This window comes from Notolabrus celidotus, chromosome 12 (assembly GCF_009762535.1).
Source record: "Notolabrus celidotus isolate fNotCel1 chromosome 12, fNotCel1.pri, whole genome shotgun sequence".
In the NCBI taxonomy this organism is placed as follows: domain Eukaryota; kingdom Metazoa; phylum Chordata; class Actinopteri; order Labriformes; family Labridae; genus Notolabrus; species Notolabrus celidotus.
Genome location: NC_048283.1, coordinates 25970290 through 25987375, shown reverse-complemented (window position 1 = coordinate 25987375; position 17086 = coordinate 25970290). Strand labels below are relative to the sequence as shown.

The 17086-nt window shown below is 39.7% G+C and overlaps 1 protein-coding gene across 3 annotated transcripts in view; it reads right to left on the bottom strand.

Moving 5' to 3' along the window:
* The window catches only part of LOC117822296 (neurocalcin-delta A), a 63368-nt gene extending 59506 nt beyond the window's left edge, over positions 1-3862 (bottom strand). The window contains exons 1-2 of one of the 3 annotated variants that reach the window (XM_034696956.1): positions 3669-3862; positions 933-1032 (exon numbers count right to left, since the gene is read on the bottom strand). The gene's annotated coding sequence lies outside the window, so the exon portion shown is untranslated. The remainder of the gene's footprint in view (positions 1-932; positions 1033-3668) is intronic. The other 2 variants (XM_034696955.1, XM_034696954.1) reach the window with 2 other exon arrangements.
* Between the last annotated feature and the right edge of the window lie 13224 nt (positions 3863-17086).

Below are 17086 nucleotides of genomic sequence, written 5' to 3'. Positions count from 1 at the left end.
CATTCCCCTGTGGGGTGTTAATTACTGATCATAGATCTAATATCTCCTAAGAGTCGATGACTTGCACATATTTTCAGGGATGTTCCAGCTGATCACAGAGACAGGTGCAAATGTGTTCTGGAGTTCTTGCCCAAGTCATCCTCTTTCCAGACTTTAATCAGAGTTTTATGATCAGTTTAAGCTGGTGTGAAGTAAACATGGTTGCAACAATCTACTGTACTCCATGGAGAACATGTCATCTATGTTTCCATTGTTGTTTTCCTCTAAAGAATAAAAGCATGACAGCACATAAGGTTTGATGAGCCTTTCGGCAGCATTTGATTCTAACAAATTCAAATATTTTGTGATTTTGGAAACTGGATCTAAAAACAAAGCTGACAATCAGAACCCAGAATCTTCATGGTAGGGCACAAGTAGACACACCTATATAAGAAGCATGAAGATTTTGCCTCACACAGCCAACGACAAATGAGCAGAGCAACCTTTTGTACAATGTAAACTATTTAAAGACTGAACCTGAGATGAGGTGAGTGTGGTTTTTAAAAACAAAGTGCACAAAGACCAACTGCTAGTCTCCTCTTAATCAACCAATAGGTGAAGTCAGAGTTTCATGTCCCTCTCACCTCTGTTTCTTCTACACTACTTGTCATGTTAAAGGTTGCACAGTGCTGAAACTTATCACAGCTTAAAGAGGAACAAGCACAAGCCCCTTAAATAGAACACATTAAACAAATGTCTCACAAATGCAGGCACATCGCCCTAAGTGTGTGCAGACAAAAGGAAACAGATGATGCTATCACTGTTATCCAATTTAGGATACATTCACAGAAGTGATATCATCTTTCAGAGCACTGACAGTATTTCATCTCTATAAACAGGCCATAAAACATGCACACGAGCACTAATTGAGTTGGCGTGGTTCTGTCACTCACCCGTGGAACGTGTGAAGTGCTTCCAGACTGTTGGGTCAACCCTCGTGTGGAGCGACCTTCCTATTGACCAATGATGACCTTATCTGAAAAATGACAGCACCTGAGGAAAGATAAAGAGATATGCTTTCTCACTACTTTATTTCTCAAGCTTGATGTCTTTGTGCCCATACATGTGTGGAAATATAAAACAATTTGCAACACGGCCAGCTGCAGCAAAAAGAGCAAAGAAAAGGTCACACCATGTATGTAATTGTGTGTTGTAGTGAAAGTTCAGATAGTGATGTAAGAGTCATAAATTCCCTCTCTCAGAGCACGGTAATGTAAGACAAAATAATCAGTGTATGACTTCCTTCTCATATCTTATTGCTCTGAGACATGCAGGCTTGAGTTTCAGTTTATAGATTTATCAGTGTGTAGTTAATATGAGGTGAGAGGCGAGTAAAGTCCCGTTTAGCCTGGCTGCGCGGATCAGTGTTTATTACCTGCAGGTCTAACATTTGATTTTAGTCAACTTTCAAGTTCATACAAAGAATCAGAGGAAACACTAATCACAACATCTGCTCAAACAACAGACTATAATTCAACTAAAAGATATCAGAAGCATAAAAGTTGATCATGCAATGCAAGGACAACATCTAGGGACAGTCGCGGTAGGGTCATATTTTTTGTCAGATCACAGCTACGTTTTCAGGTATTGTGCCGATTTGAAAACTTTTCCTTGACGACATTCAATAAAGAAATTGTGAGTGTGTTTCTTTTTGTTTTGAAGAAATGGTGTCATCAAGTGGTTTAACAATCAGAGCATGCACAGACTTCATTGATTCCACTTCTCTCACCAATGCCCATTGCACATGAAGTAGAGCATTACTGCTGAGCAGAAAAAGATGCACAAGTAAAGAATGGTTTTAAATATTCTGTCCTTCAGTTATTTGTATGAAAATAAGCCTTTTGAGTTTCTTTCCAAAACTGGATCACAGTCAATTTAGAAAAGCTCTTTTTATATCCCAGGTTGATAAGTTACTATCATGGTCATTGCATTTCTGATCAGTATATCTTTCTTATCTAAAAAAATGCCACAGGATTCTCATACTAATCTTCTCTGGGCTACCTGGCCAACCAAATGAAAAAGGGAAAGTTGCATGTACTACATCTCAATAAATAAGAGCCAACAAAACAACCAGAGCAATGTCAAATCTCCTAAGACTCATTTCTTCAAAAGCAGGGAATTAGGAAGGACTGTGGCAGGTTAACCTGACTGAAACACACGCTTTATTTCTTCCATCCTCTTAACCAGCATGATAAAAGTCAACTTAATATTTCATCAAGCTCAAGAATCGACGTTGGGACTCCTAACCTACTCAGCCTGTTGATACTGACAACAGCTGTCAGTGACACCACACTGCCTGGTGAGGTGCAACCTGCCCCAAGATGTCATCTCATCTGGCTCCCTGAACATGTGATCAATTAAAAAGATTAGGTGAGAAACCTCGTTGGCACATGCAGAAAGGGGGTGCTATCACTGCTAATCTATATCCTCCATCGTCTCCTATAATCTGATGTTAACAACATACAAACTTGTCATCACAATGAATGAGATTTTGCAAGATGTGCTCAAAAATATGTAAGCAGACGTTTAAGGGAAGTTGTTTAGAACAACCTGATAATGTGTTAACTATAAGGCGCCATTTGTCAAATCGTGCATACTGAGAATAACAGCAACAATTCTCCAGATTTAGCTCCAAGACGTCAGAAGAACATAGTGGAAATTTTTGAAAGGCCCTTTTTTTTCGATCACAGAGCAATATTTGTAATCTTTTTCACATTTTTTTTTTTTGTGATATAAATATATTTAAGTTAAAATCACTGTTAAATCCAAATGCTAAATATAAATGTAGATATAAATGTTCAATTTAAATGTTAAATATTAATCTTAAATGTTGCTCTGTGAACTTAAATATTTAACATTTAGATTTATATTTAACATTTAGATTTAACAGTTATTTTTTAATGAAATATATTTGTCACCACAAAATCACTACCTGATGTAAACAGTAATTCAAGTAAATATCAGTACAAGCCTAAAAATACAGAAAACTGACCATAACTTTATATTCACTTTACTGTCATCACTTCAGACCAACTTTAAGTAGCCTTCCAAGCATGCAACAATGTAACACTGTGAGGTCGTTAACCCCGAGATAACCCTTGCAAGTTCAATCTGAATGAATTGAGGCAAAAGTCCTGGCAACTTTGTGTGTAGCACAGGAAACAACACTTTGATGCTCTCAGCTCTCCGCCTACAGCACGACCTGCGGAAATGTTCAGAGCAGACATAGTGCCAAACAGTGAAAGCTTACACTTAGCACATGATGAAAAGGTGACATAACAGATGTTATAACAGGAGGAGAAAAATAACTGAATGTTAAACCCTCATGGTGTCAAGTTGGACCCAGAAAGAAGATAGAGTCTGCTTCAAAGGGCTCAGTTAGCATTGCGGGCTAAAACGCGTTGGTTTTTGGATGCGCCCATGCGGCATGCTGTGCGATAATCTAACTTACTACACTACAATGTTAGCTTGCTCCATGTTTAACTTAATGAACACGCTTAATAAATCTTTCATTTCAATCACGTATACAGATGAACTACACATTGCCACAGCTCATCCTGCTCTATACTGCTAAATGAAGCAACAGGAAACAACAAAATAAGAGCTTTCAAATCAAATTAATAACTCACTTCAAACGGGAGGAAGAACACCTGTCCAGGTTGTTAATGTCAACATAAGTTGCTTCTTCATCTGCTAGTAGTGCCTCTGAATACTGAAAGGTAACACACAGGAACACATGGATCTCCAACAAGTGTCAGTCTGGAGAGGTACATCAAAGATCGCATATGAACAAGATGTACTCTCTGAGCGGGAAACTGACACTGCTTCCGGTTTTCTAGATTCATGTTCTTATAGATCCATGCTTGTATTGCAAGGGACCCAACCATCATATATTTTCACAAAACATGACACTGCTTCTTATTTTTTACATAAACATACATATTTCAATTCTGTAGTTGAAGTATTTGTGAAATTAATAACCTGATGCTATTATGGTACTCACAAAAAAGCAGAGTGAGACATCTCTCCCATTGCTTCTCTCTAGCCGCATGGTTGGTTGGACTCTGGCCCCATCTTTTGGTGTGCACAGGTAAGTTAGAGCATTTTCTCACCTCAAATACCACAAAAGACTCTGATTTAATAACTATAGTGCAATTAATGATAACAAAAACTAAGTTTGACCGATTAACCCTTTAAAGACTGAACCTTGGGTCAGTGTAGGGCACAGGAGAAAGTCTCCGACAGTTTTTGTTTAGGTCCACCTCAGGTAATGTTGGGTTGCATTGGCCTACATGCTTCTCTTAGCTGCAGTAATGGTTCTTTAAAATACAATGCAATGTTAAAAGCAGCTCAGATCAGGATTGCTTAACACACGTCTTTCCTGTGTCTCAGACTAATCTTTATGTAGCCTACTTTACAGATTCTACTACCTTGTATGTTTTGTAGTATGAAAGCAGCAATCTAGCATGTTTTGTGGCTCTGTTGTTAGCAAGCAAAGACAAATCACAGATACCAGAGAACTTGTTGCATGTGTCAAATTTTGTGTCAAAGACTGGGACCATTTAGTACAGTCACAGTTCACAGTCATTACAAATTGTAAAATAAAATACAGAATTAATACTGAATGAAATATAACAAGGAAATATAGACAAAAATGTGTATTTAAAAATTATCTAAATGCTTGTCTTGAATGTGCAGATATTGGGGCATTTGGGGTTGAAGTTGAAAGGTGCAGTGTGTCGTAATTAGCGGCATTTAGAAGCACAAACTTCATTGAAATTGAATATATATATGTTCAGATAAGTGTTTAAGTACCTGAATTTCAAAATATTTTTGTTGTTGTTAACTTAGAATCCTCCACGGAGGCCGCCATCTTGCACCGCCATGTTTCTGCAGTAGCACGAGAAGACAGTGATTGTTGTTCCCAAAAGTAATTGTGTTAATAGATGCTTTTGCTGCATACTTGACAAATGGAGGATCATACTTGTCATGCATCACAGGAGCTTCTAGTCCTTGAAGGCCACCATTGCTTCACCAGCATGAGGGGTGAGCATGGTAGAGTTTCAAACTAGAATCTCGCCGCTACTGTCACAGAGTTTTCTCAATTTTACACAATGTACTTCTAAGGTTCAGTTTATGACATAGTATCACATTCAAGTTGCATTCATCCCATTCAATACTGCACAATACTGCATGCAGCTCTGTACTTTAAGTTTGTGTTATAGGGTAAATAGAATATAGCAGAGTTATTATTGTAGCTGTGCAAGATTGTTAGACAACGAGTGACTCTGCTGTGGTTCAGAGTCTTCGAAAGGAGCTTTCCTGATCTCCGACTGGAAGTAGTAAGAATGTCATGAGGTGTAGTTCTGTAGTAAAATCAGTGACTGAGTGTTCGGGTTCTCCTGCAGAGAAAGATTTAATGACTGCATACCCTGGTTTGTGTTGTCACTCTGCTGCTGCAGGGTCAGACCTTTGTTATTCATGTGCACCAGGGTCCTTTGTTCTTGAAGCAATCCCTCACAGAAATACTTCCTTTTAATGTACTCAAGCGAGGTTGGTAACAGGTGAAACATAAGGGCTTTAACCTCAAAATGTACTGAGAATCCAGTCAGACTGTTTGCATGGAGCTGTCACCAGCAGGTGGCGATCAAGTGCTGTGCTTCAGTCTACAGTATCTACCTATTTTCTATCATACTTAACATTTTAAAAGTTGATGTACTGAGGACAAGATTAATAAACTAATGCAGAGAGTTCATAATTTTGCATCTCTCCCATCTCTAAATAATCCTCTTATTCAGAAATCTTATTTGTTAGACTTAATGAAACGGCTAAAGTGACGTGACGAGGAATGCCTTTACATTTTTTCGGACAGGAAAACATGCATAAAAATTAATGTATACTTTCTGCACTGATGTAAAGTTGAGGTCGTATGTATCTACGACATCATACGTCACAGGTCTTTATTTTGGTCATGTTGGTTCTTCTTTATAACCTCTGCCTTTGTTTCGATCAAAGCAAACACGTTAACAAACCACTGCCACTTTTTAAAACATCAGCCACACTCACTCTGGATCATGTTTAGATTTGTCACCGTTTTGACAGAGTGAGACCCCTCCACCCATGCATCAGTCACATCTCTCCATAAATCTCCTCTCACTTTAATCAGTAGAGAGGTAATCAACAAGAAGTGATGCCAGGCGTGGCAATAAATTCTGCAGGAAAACTAATTGGGGTTTTGAAGGGTCAGAGGACTGTGCCTGTAACATAAACCAATGTGTCACATGCTAAACACATTGTTCTCACACCTCTTATGCTCTGATGTTTGCACCGTTTCAACCCTGGGTTCATTCATACGATAGATTTGATCATAAATATATTTTTCTGACATGAATCTGATACATCACATGATAAGAGAGCGTGAAGATTTAAATAAACACAAGGCAGGGAGCTGCTTTAAGAATAATATATCCTATCCTATATAATATATCCAATCCTTCATTTAAAAAAATGTCAACGACTTCTCCTGGATCATATCTGTGCTGCTTAATAATTGGATTAACTGCAGCATTGTTTTAGGAGTAAGTCTTTATCAGACGGGCGAGGAAGTAAAAATGTAAAGATGTTTCATTTATTGTGCAGGGGGAAATAAATCATTTATTTGTTCAGCTGAATCATAATTGCTGTTAATTAACTGGTCAATAAAGTAGATAAAATTATCGGACAATTGAGGGCACAATGATTATTCTTACTTCAACAAAGCCCACAGGCTGTGGAGGCAGAGAATTCTATAATAAGTAAAGCTTGGTGATCAGAAGGGAAGCGTCAAAATGGCCCAAAAACAAAAGAGTGTGTCCGGAGGGGAGGATTACATTTATCAGGCTGCAGAGCTGCCACGCAGACAGAGGATGGATCAGAGAAGGATAACTCACAGAAAGAAGGCTTAGTGAAAAGAAAAAGAAAAGCGGGAGCAATCTGAATAATAAAAGCGTGAATGTATGACATTGGACAAAAAATGTTTTTAATTATTTCTGTTGTATTTTGGAACATGAAATTGCTAATTATGTCAACAATGATTCCGTAAAATTGTTATCTCCAGAAAAGATTTGCTCATGCCTTTTACGCCGTGCAGCATTTTTAAATGAATTAATTAGGCGATCACAGTAATTACTGTTTATATTGTTGTTAATGAGCCCAAAGGCAAGCGAGCTGCACTCATCCAAATTACACTCATGAGGCACGGAGCCAAGAAAAGGTCCAAACCAGAGAGTGGCATGTTAAATATTCCCAGAGTCTGCCTGGTTAGGATGAGACCAAGAGGTGTGTGACTTACACTTTAACTCTATTTTCTGCTGGAAAAAGGTTCTGATCTGCTTTCAGTTGAATATGCATAAAAACCAGGGACCCTAGATCACAATCACTCCATCATTCTCTCATTTCATTTCTCATTTTGTCAGGCATCTATCTCAGCTTTCCCCCCCCTGTCTCTCAAATTGCTCTGACATTTACTCGCTGCATCTTGCCCATGTTGTATTTCATTATGTGCTCCAGCTTTCAGAAGCACAATAACTGTGCATTATAATGGAAAGGTCTTATTGTAAATACCATAATTCCATCAGGTGCTGTGATCAGGATTGTGTGGGAGTGACACAAACATCTCTGCCTCTGAAATATCATTCCCTTTGTTCCTTTTTTATTAGAGGAAATGTCACAGAGTCGATGTTACAGTGCGTTACAGTGATATCAAAACACTTTGCCTTTCAGAGTAACATATATCAGACGATGCAGTGTTAAATTAACACTTATCAATCCCTGATTTTCTTCCTGTCTTTCTTTATTTCATTCTTTTAACTCAGCTTAACACCATCGAGCACTAGACTCTCCCAGGCATCCTGTCATTTCAGCTCAGTTTTGTCACTTGTCATGTAAATTTGCTTCAACTCCAACTGAGGAGCAGTCCAGCTCCTGAGTGCAGAGGATGCCTGTGATTCATTTGTCTGAACCAGGTTTTCTGTAAGAGGAGTAATGCTACTCTTCTTTTTGCACCTTCTGATGGTCAGCGCTCAGAGTGAGGAGTCAATGAGGGAGGAGAAACCGTCTCTATGAGATGTAGAAAGTCAGCAGTAGATGATGTCAGAGGAGCGATGCATGCAGAGCTGACTGTGTGTGAGAGCTGAGTGTGGGGGAGCTCACATCGTACTGCGTGTGCTTCATGCACTGAAGGCTGAGTCCTCACAGCAGCAGCAGCAGCAGACTCAGTTAACTCAGGCCCTTTGTTGTCTCTGTTCAGCTCTTCTTTTTAAATAAATCTATCTATCTATCTATCTATCTATCTATCTATCTATCTATCTATCTATCTATCTATCTATCTATCTATCTATCTATCTATCTATCTATCTATCTATCTATCTATCTATCTATCTATCTATCTATGTATCTATCTATCTATCTTCCTGTCAGTATTTTTTTTGGTTTGTTTGTTTGTTTGTTTGTTTGTTTCTTTAAATTCTTTCTTTCTTTCTTTAAATTCTTTCTCTTACTTTTTCTTTCTTCATTTTTTCTTTGTCATTCTTTCTTTTTCATTCTTTCATTCATGCTTTCTTTACTTCCTTTTGCATTTTCATTCTTTCTTCTCTTACTTTTTCCTTGTCTGCATATTCTGTCATTCTTCTTTTTCCTTCCGTGTTCATACATTTTCCTTGTCTTTTCTTTCCTTTCTTTCTTCTCTTCCGTTTCTTATCTTCTTTCTTTCTTTCTTTCTTTCTTTCTTTCTTTCTTTCTTTCTTTCTTAATCTGCATAAAATGGAGTGTACTTTTCAAAACTTCCCTCAAATCAATGTTTAAAATCTCAACTACAACAACAAAAAAACAACAAACTGCAGCATGGAGAACTGTAACAGCAAAGAGTTTTGAAATATGAAAAATATGCAGCCCTATGAATTTATTACATGTATGATTTAATATGAAAAAGACATACTGTATGCCCCTCTCTCTCTCTCTCTCTCTCTCTCTCTCTCTCTCTCTCTCTCTCTCTCTCTCTCTCTCTCTCTCTCTCTCTCTCTGTGTGTGGGAGAGAGAAAGTAAAGAGCCAAAAGGAAGATGTTGCACCTGTGTTTCTGGGAGTTCATCCAGAGTTGATGATGTCTTCCTGCTTCCTGCTGTAAAAGAACAGGGAAAAGATCTTTCTGTCGCCTTGGTAACCATCATGCTACCCCCTGCCTCTGATACATTTAAACAAACACACATACAGACATTGACATTGACACGGACACAAACACACACACACACACACACACACACACACACACACACACACACACACACACGCACACGCACACGCACACACAAAACACAACGTGTCTGCCTCTGTAGATACTGAGGAGTGTTGTGAGGCTATTTATGGTATTTTAAAGAGAAACCGTGCATGAGAATCTGTGACCTGTCACAAAGTGAGTGAGTTAAGCATCGCACTCAGGGAGGGGAAGACTCTTCTTTTTAAAACCAAGAAGAAAGTGGAACATATCAAATACTGTACATGTCCATTCATGACAGATTAATGTGTCTCAGCAATCTCACAGCTCTCTGTGCAAAAACACAAGACATACGAATTTGTGCAGAAAGAAGCATCCATCTTTAAGACGGGGGTTTAATTGTTTTACAGAGACCTTTGATTTTTCTCCCATTGAATCCAATTCAACAAGCTGCAAGGGATGCTGCTTGGTTATCAAAAGTTCTTGCACATGAACTAAGGAGCAGAAGTTACATGAGGGGGCTGCGTTGGTAGAAGAAGGTGTGAGCTAAGCTTGACCGGGGATCCTGGCTGTGTGTGTTCTGCAGCAATGACATGAGAACAACACCAATCAGAAGCCAGAAGGCGTTTTTCGACTGGAGGAACTTTACCCCGGAACTACGCCTGTTTCGACCGGAGGAACTAGGGTCTAAATTTACTTCCAGGGTAGATAATCTCCCCCTGAAAGCCCCTGCTAGGGGGATAGTATTTTTCAAAGGTCGGGGGGGCAGGGCCTGCAATGCTGAACGTGTCTGATTGACAGATTAACCGCAGTGTTTTTATTCCGCCCGCCCTCCACAATAACATCACATATATCTGTGATTCACTTGATTTAGCAGCTTTGTAACAGTAGTCTTCTCTCAGCACACCGCAAATGCGTTTTAAAAGTGACCCTGTAAACTGGAGACTTTCAGCTGAATGTGTCAGTGTTTGTGGAGTTTACACAGCTGTTGAAACACAGAGGGAGTTCCTGGGAATGCAAACTAGTTTCATTTTTATTAAGATTTCAAAATATCTTCATCAGATATTTAATGATCGTGTAAAGACGTTTCTGAGGGATGCATCCGGCTGAAAGTCTCCAGTTAACAGGGTCGCTGTTAAAACCAAAACACAGGCTGATCTTTGCCACGGCTTTTTGAGTTAAAAACGATTTTAAAGCTGTTGAAACGTCTTTGCTACTCGCGCATATCTCCTCTCACATGTTGATTCAGTGAATCCATCTGTGATGAAATATAGCACGATCTAAAACAGTGCCAGCTGAGTCTCTTCCATGCTAAAAGGCTAACTGTTGTGCTGCTCATAATGATACCTGCCTGTCCATCTGCTTCACACAGACACACACAAGCATGCATGTAACAGTGCCAAAAACACACAATTTAATACAATATTATTATATCTGCAAACATCTACACATGTTCAAAGATAACTTTGCATGCATAAATTCCACGAAGTGTGTCTGTTGCAGTGGGAACAAACTCTGAGAGGAGTGCAGGAAAAGTATATGTTACTGTTTTAACCTGAGGACAGCTGAGACTTGCATGCAATACAGAAGAGAGAGCAGTATTTGAAATCAATATGTCATGTTTCAAATACTGCTCACAGAAACAAACATTTTGAAGTAAGGACAGAAATTAGATAAATATTGCCTTAAAGTGATGATAAAAAATAAAAAAAATAAATTTGTTCCTGAGATTCCTGCATATCAGAAAACACTCAGTGTGTAATTATTTAATATTGCATATAAATACCTTCCCTTACATTTCTCTCTCTCTCTCTCTCTCTCTCTCTCTCTCTCTCTCTCTCTCTCTCTCTCTCTCTCTCTCTCTCTCTCTCTCTCTGAGTCTCTCTCTCTCCGTCAGACGTTGAACTGAATAGCTGCTCTCTAATTAATGTGTCTGGCGGCCTTATTATTCTTTGAGGGTGGTATTTTCCTGTGATGAAAGGCAGAGAAGGTCAATTTTAACAGAGACCCATGGGACAGAACGGGACGATCAGAGACCCTGTTTGTGTGTAGACATGTGTGCATGTCACAATAAACTGAATGTGTATAATGTGTGGAAACTTTTGCATTGTGTGTGTGTGTGTGTGTGTGTGTGTGTGTGTGTGTGTGTGTGTGTGTGTGTGTGTGTGTGTGTGTGTGTGTGTGTGTGTGTGTGTGTGTGTGTGTGTGTGTGTGTGTGATAGATAATTGTGTTTTCCTTTTAATTTTGTGGTACTTTTTGCTTTTACTTTCCACATTTTTCTGAAAGCTTAAGCTGCTCTTTATGAATGCATATATGAATGGAGGGCAGCATCATTACTTCCCTTTAATAAATTATTTAAAAAATATGGATTATAATGATAACACTGGAACCATTCACCATAATATGCACTCATTGTCCTTAGACTTACTGCCAAATTCCACCAGATCCGTCTCGGCACCACTAGGTTTCTATTATAGTCAACTCCCACTGGATCCGCTCCGTTGCGTTCCGGCTGCTTCTCTGATCCAGCACGCCAGAGCCCTCAGATACGCAAGACTTCTATTTTTGCTGGATGCCGGAGCATGACACATCAATCTCAACAGAGGATATGGAGCGGGACAGGAAGTCAGGCACCAAAACAAAATGAAAAACATCTGGTTAATTTTCAGAATAAAACACTCTGTGTTATCACCAGATCGTATTTCACTTAACTACAACAACAAACCGTCACGATGAGCAGAGCCAGGCCTGGAGTCAACAGGTCAGATGTTTTCAGAAGACCATAAAGTCAACATGGATAAGGGGAGGAGGAGAATCCTTGATTCAGTAATTACCACGAGAAACATTGGTGACATGACTTCAGCTGTCCGGCGGTCCTGCTCCATGCTGCATTCCGAAAATGCACCAGTGGGTGTTGATGGACAAGAGAACACAGATCCAGACCGCAGCGGATCGGAGCAGACTGGACACGGATCTGGTGGAAGTCCTGTGTAAGGCTTCCTCTTGTAAGAACGCCCACATCCTGCATCAACATTTTCTGTGAGGGCTGCTCAAGTTGTATAAAAGACAAGCAGACCCCGTCGAACCTCATCATACGTCTTCTAATATTCCAGATGTCCGCACTAAGTGTTTAAATGAGAAAGATGCTCTTCTTAACCGACTGTGGAAATGTCCTGAGATTCAAATATCTGGAGGGATGTTATCAAATGTCTGTCAGAGGTGTTTAACATCAAATAACCTTTACATGTCAAACTATACGTGCTTGGAATACAGCCAGAGGACTTTATGCAAACACAGAAACAGATTCCTGGACTTTTCACTTCCTCATGCTAAGAGAGGTATTGAACTTTTATGTAAGAGTATGGATGCTCCATCATTGAGAATGTGGATAGAGGAACTTTCAAATTGTATCGGTCTGGAAAGACTCAGTTCAGATACCAGAAAGACTTACACATTATAGAAGCCAGGTGTGAAAGTTTCATCTTTATGCAATCTGAGTATATCTATGTATCTTTGGTCAAACTGTTGAAATGTTGGTCTAGGTGTCATTGGTGTCGAAGGGACAATTTCTGTTTCTACTCCAGTGCATGAGAGGATGATAAGGTGCATAATTTTGCAGCCTGCTAATTCAAACTTCAAGTGGAAGATCATTAATTCTCTATCACGACCTCATCTGTAGAAACAAAGGATTTATCATCACTCAATTAACCAGAATGAACAAAACAAAGTTATAATTACTGATCGCCAATGTCTCCTCATGCTCTCCATTGAAAGGAGCTCTCTATTAGAAACTTTGTGGACAGACAATCTGAGGAGAGTAATGTTGCTGATGCTTTAGGCCACTGGTCTGCACCAACTCCTCTGTGCAACCTGCTGTCTTTAACTTTTCTGTGTAAGTTTAGGCCAGACACACGATACCAACAGATTTATGGAAAAGTATCAAGTAGGCTTTAATGCAAATGTTATTCCTGCAAACTAAATGATCTCAAATGCTTCTGTTTAGCGGGTCAAACTAAATATTGCAGAATAGAAAGTCAATACTTGCCTGTAGTTCTGCAGTGAATGTAGGATTTATTGATCTATGTTTTGGCACAATAATTTAATAGTACTTACAACCTTATGAATAACATCTCAGACAGTTGATGCTATTTAAGTCAGAAGATTTAGAGGAAGAAGTTTAAATATTTAGGTTTTGGGCTTAAAGCACTTGGCTTAAAGCTTGGGTTGGTCGTCAGATTTAGATACACTTTTTGTAATACTGATTAAAATTATCTTTATGTCCCGATGGCAATCAATACATAATGTGTTCTTAAAAAAGAGCAAAAAAAAAGCTGCTATCTACAGCCAGAGTAAACCTGGGAAAACACCAACCAATCCCTGCCTTTAGGAGCCAATTTATGAAACCAATCAAATCCTGTCCTGCCGTTCTGCCCGCCTCCTGCGCGTACATTTCATGTTTGTTTGTGTTTTTAACTTTCACTATGATAATGTTTTGGTGTTTTCTTACCGCTGATTGAGACATGAGTTGACGTAGTGCAAAACACAAGCGATGTGCTGAGGACCGGTTTTGAATCAGTCACGATCATATGGTCGCGAATCAGCGGCGCTCGTGAATGTGAGCGGGGGCGTCGTTTTGGAGGAGCTCCGAGGGGAGGGGGGGAGGGGTTAGACAGAGTCCTGAGATCAGCTCTTAGTTATGCTGCTATAGGCTTAGGCTGCCGGGGGAACTGACACACTGGGATCCCATCTCAACTCAACTCAACTCAACTCAACTTTATTTATATAGCACCTTTCATACATAGAAACATGTAGCCCAAAGTGCTTCACAGAGTAACAGACAGTAAGAAAACAACAGCAATGGTAGAATTATAGAAGGCATGAAAAAAGAAGAAATACTTAAAAAAGAAAAGAAAATCAACACAGTAAAATTAATAAAATAAGTAAGAGTGGAAATAAAAGTTAAAAATAAGGTAGAGTTAACGAGATCAGGTGAACACAATAAATAAATAAGATAAATAAATACATGTTAAAACAATGGTTTAGATAATAATGATGAAAATAATAAAAATGATAATAAAATAATAAAATAATAATAAAAATAATAATAATAATGATACTGATAATGCAGTCCAGGGCTAAAATAAATTACTTCACATTAAAAGCTAGATTAAAAAGGTAAGTCTTAAGTTTAATTTTAAAAACACCCAGAGAGCTTGCTGTTCTCATGCCCAGAGGCAAAGAGTTCCACAGCCTAGGAGCATAAAAACAGAAAGCCCTCTGGCCGGTACCTGTGTGAGACACACGAGGAACATTTAAAAGGGAAGCATTCGAGGACCTCAGTGATCGGGCTGGAACATAAAATGACAGGAGATCAGTAATGTATGGAGGAGCAAGGCTGTTAAGAGCTTTAAAAACAAGTAAAATTAAAGCCGCAAGCGGCGATGTGCGGGCCCTCGTTCAAGCACCGCCTGATGTGCGCGAGTCCCAGATGTGCACCACCGCCTGATTTAAGCCACCGCCTGATGTGCTGCAGGTGTTGCTGTGCTGCCTAGGCTGAAACTGTGAGCTTACCTGTGCAGTTATCAGCATAGTGTACATTGCAGTACCGCCTGTCACCAGTAGGTGCTGCTGTGTCTTTAATTATGTTCTGATGGATTGTTCATCACAGATCATTATAGAAAGAGTTGTGATCACAAGCATGTTAAAAACATGTTCTGAGAGTAAATACTGCTTGTGTCCATTAGGTGGCGCTATTCATATGACAAACATGTGTATATAGATGAGTTCAGGCTGGGCCCATGATGAAAAAATGTCAAATTTGGAAGAGATCGGGTATTGTATGTAAATGTCAGTACCATGTATTTCCTGTGGGTGGCGCTATGGCTGTAGTAGATAAATGAGTCCATAGGTGTGTTGAGGGATGGACCCTGATCATGTGTATGTAACTTCAAACAGATTGAACACTGTATGAAGGAGCTATAAGTACTTCCTGTTTCATGGCGAGACATCAGAGTTTGAGGCGTGGCCACGCCCACATCCATTGACTTAGGAGGTACCCTTTGACAAATGTTCATCTGCAGTGTGACAACGACATTGTGTGCGAAGCAGGAGTTGATTGGACAAAAACTGTAGGACATGGTATTTTCTGCTGCCAGTAGGGGGCGCTATATGATATTGGTGATTATTTGCCTATAGAGGCGTTCAGGCTGGGGCACTTATCATGCATGAGCGGCCTGGGCCTGATCCATTATTGCATATGAGAGATATTACTGTTTAGAGATTTTCAAAATGTCCTCCAAATGTAGCGAGGTGCCACGCCCACACCGATTGACTTAGAGAAATTCTGTCTGATAACTTTTGATCGTCAATGTGTCTACTTCAAAATGTGCGTGGTTGGGAGTTGATCGGAGCAAAATTGTAGGAGGAGTTTACACAAATACGTAATCTTGCAAATCGGGTCAAATCAAAATGGCCGACTTCCTGTTGGGATTTCACCACGACGTCAAGAGGCTTTTTTGTAGGTCTTGGCATGACACCTTACCAAAAAAAATTTGATGCATGCATGTTGAACCGTCGTGAGGGGCTGGCCCTCCAAAATTTTCAAATTCAAGGGGGCGCCGTTGAGCCATTTTGGGGATTTTTTTTTCGGGACCACAAAAATGTCGAATTTTTCACCAGGCCTGGTGCATGTGCAACAGTTGGGGACTTTTGCACCGCGTTAAGGCAAGCACATTGGGGTTTGAAAAGTCGGGAGAAGAAATAATAATAATAATTAAAGCCGCAAGCGGCGATGTGCGGGCCCTCGTTCAAGCACCGCCTGATGTGCGCGAGTCCCAGATGTGCACTACCGCCTGATTTAAGGCACCGCCTGATGTGCTGCAGGTGTTGCTGTGCTGCCTAGGCTGAAACTGTGAGCTTACCTGTGCAGTTATCAGCATAGTGTACATTGCAGTACCACCTGTCACCAGTAGGTGCTGCTGTGTCTTTAATTATGTTCTGAAGGATTGTTCATCACAGATCATTATAGAAAGAGTTGGGATCACAAGCATGTTAAAAACATGTTCTGAGAGTAAATACTGCTTGTGTCCATTAGGTGGCGCTATTCATATGACAAACATGTGTATGTATATGAGTTCAGGCTGGGCCCATGATGAACATGTCAAATTTGGAAGAGATCGGAGATTGTATGTAAATGTCAGTACCATGTATTTCCTGAGGGTGGCGCTATGGCTGTAGTAGATAAATGAGTCCATAGGTGTGTTGAGGGATGGACCCTGATCATGTGTATGTAACTTCAAACAAATTGAACACTGTATGAAGGAGCTATAAGTATTTCCTGTTTCATGGCGAGACATCAGAGTTTGAGGCGTGGCCACGCCCACACCGATTGACTTAGAGAAATTCTGTCTGATGACTTTTGATCGTCAATGTGTCTGCTTCAAAATGTGCGTGGTTGGGAGTTGATCGGAGCAAAATTGTAGGAGCTATTTACATAAATACATACTTTAGCGGTTGAAAAAATGTACTCCAAGTTTAGCGAAGTGCCACGCCCACAAAATTGACGTAGAGAAATTCTGTCTGATATCGTTTGATCGTTAATCTGTCCACTCCAGAATGTGTGTGGTTGGGAGTTGGTGGGAGCAAAATTGTAGGAGGAGTTCGAACAAATACATACCCAAAATAAAGGGGTCAAAAACAGAAAAATCAAAATGGCCGACTTCCTGTTGGGATTTCACCACGACGTTAAGAGGATTTTTTGTAGGTCTTGGCATGATACCTATCCAAAAAAAGTTTCATG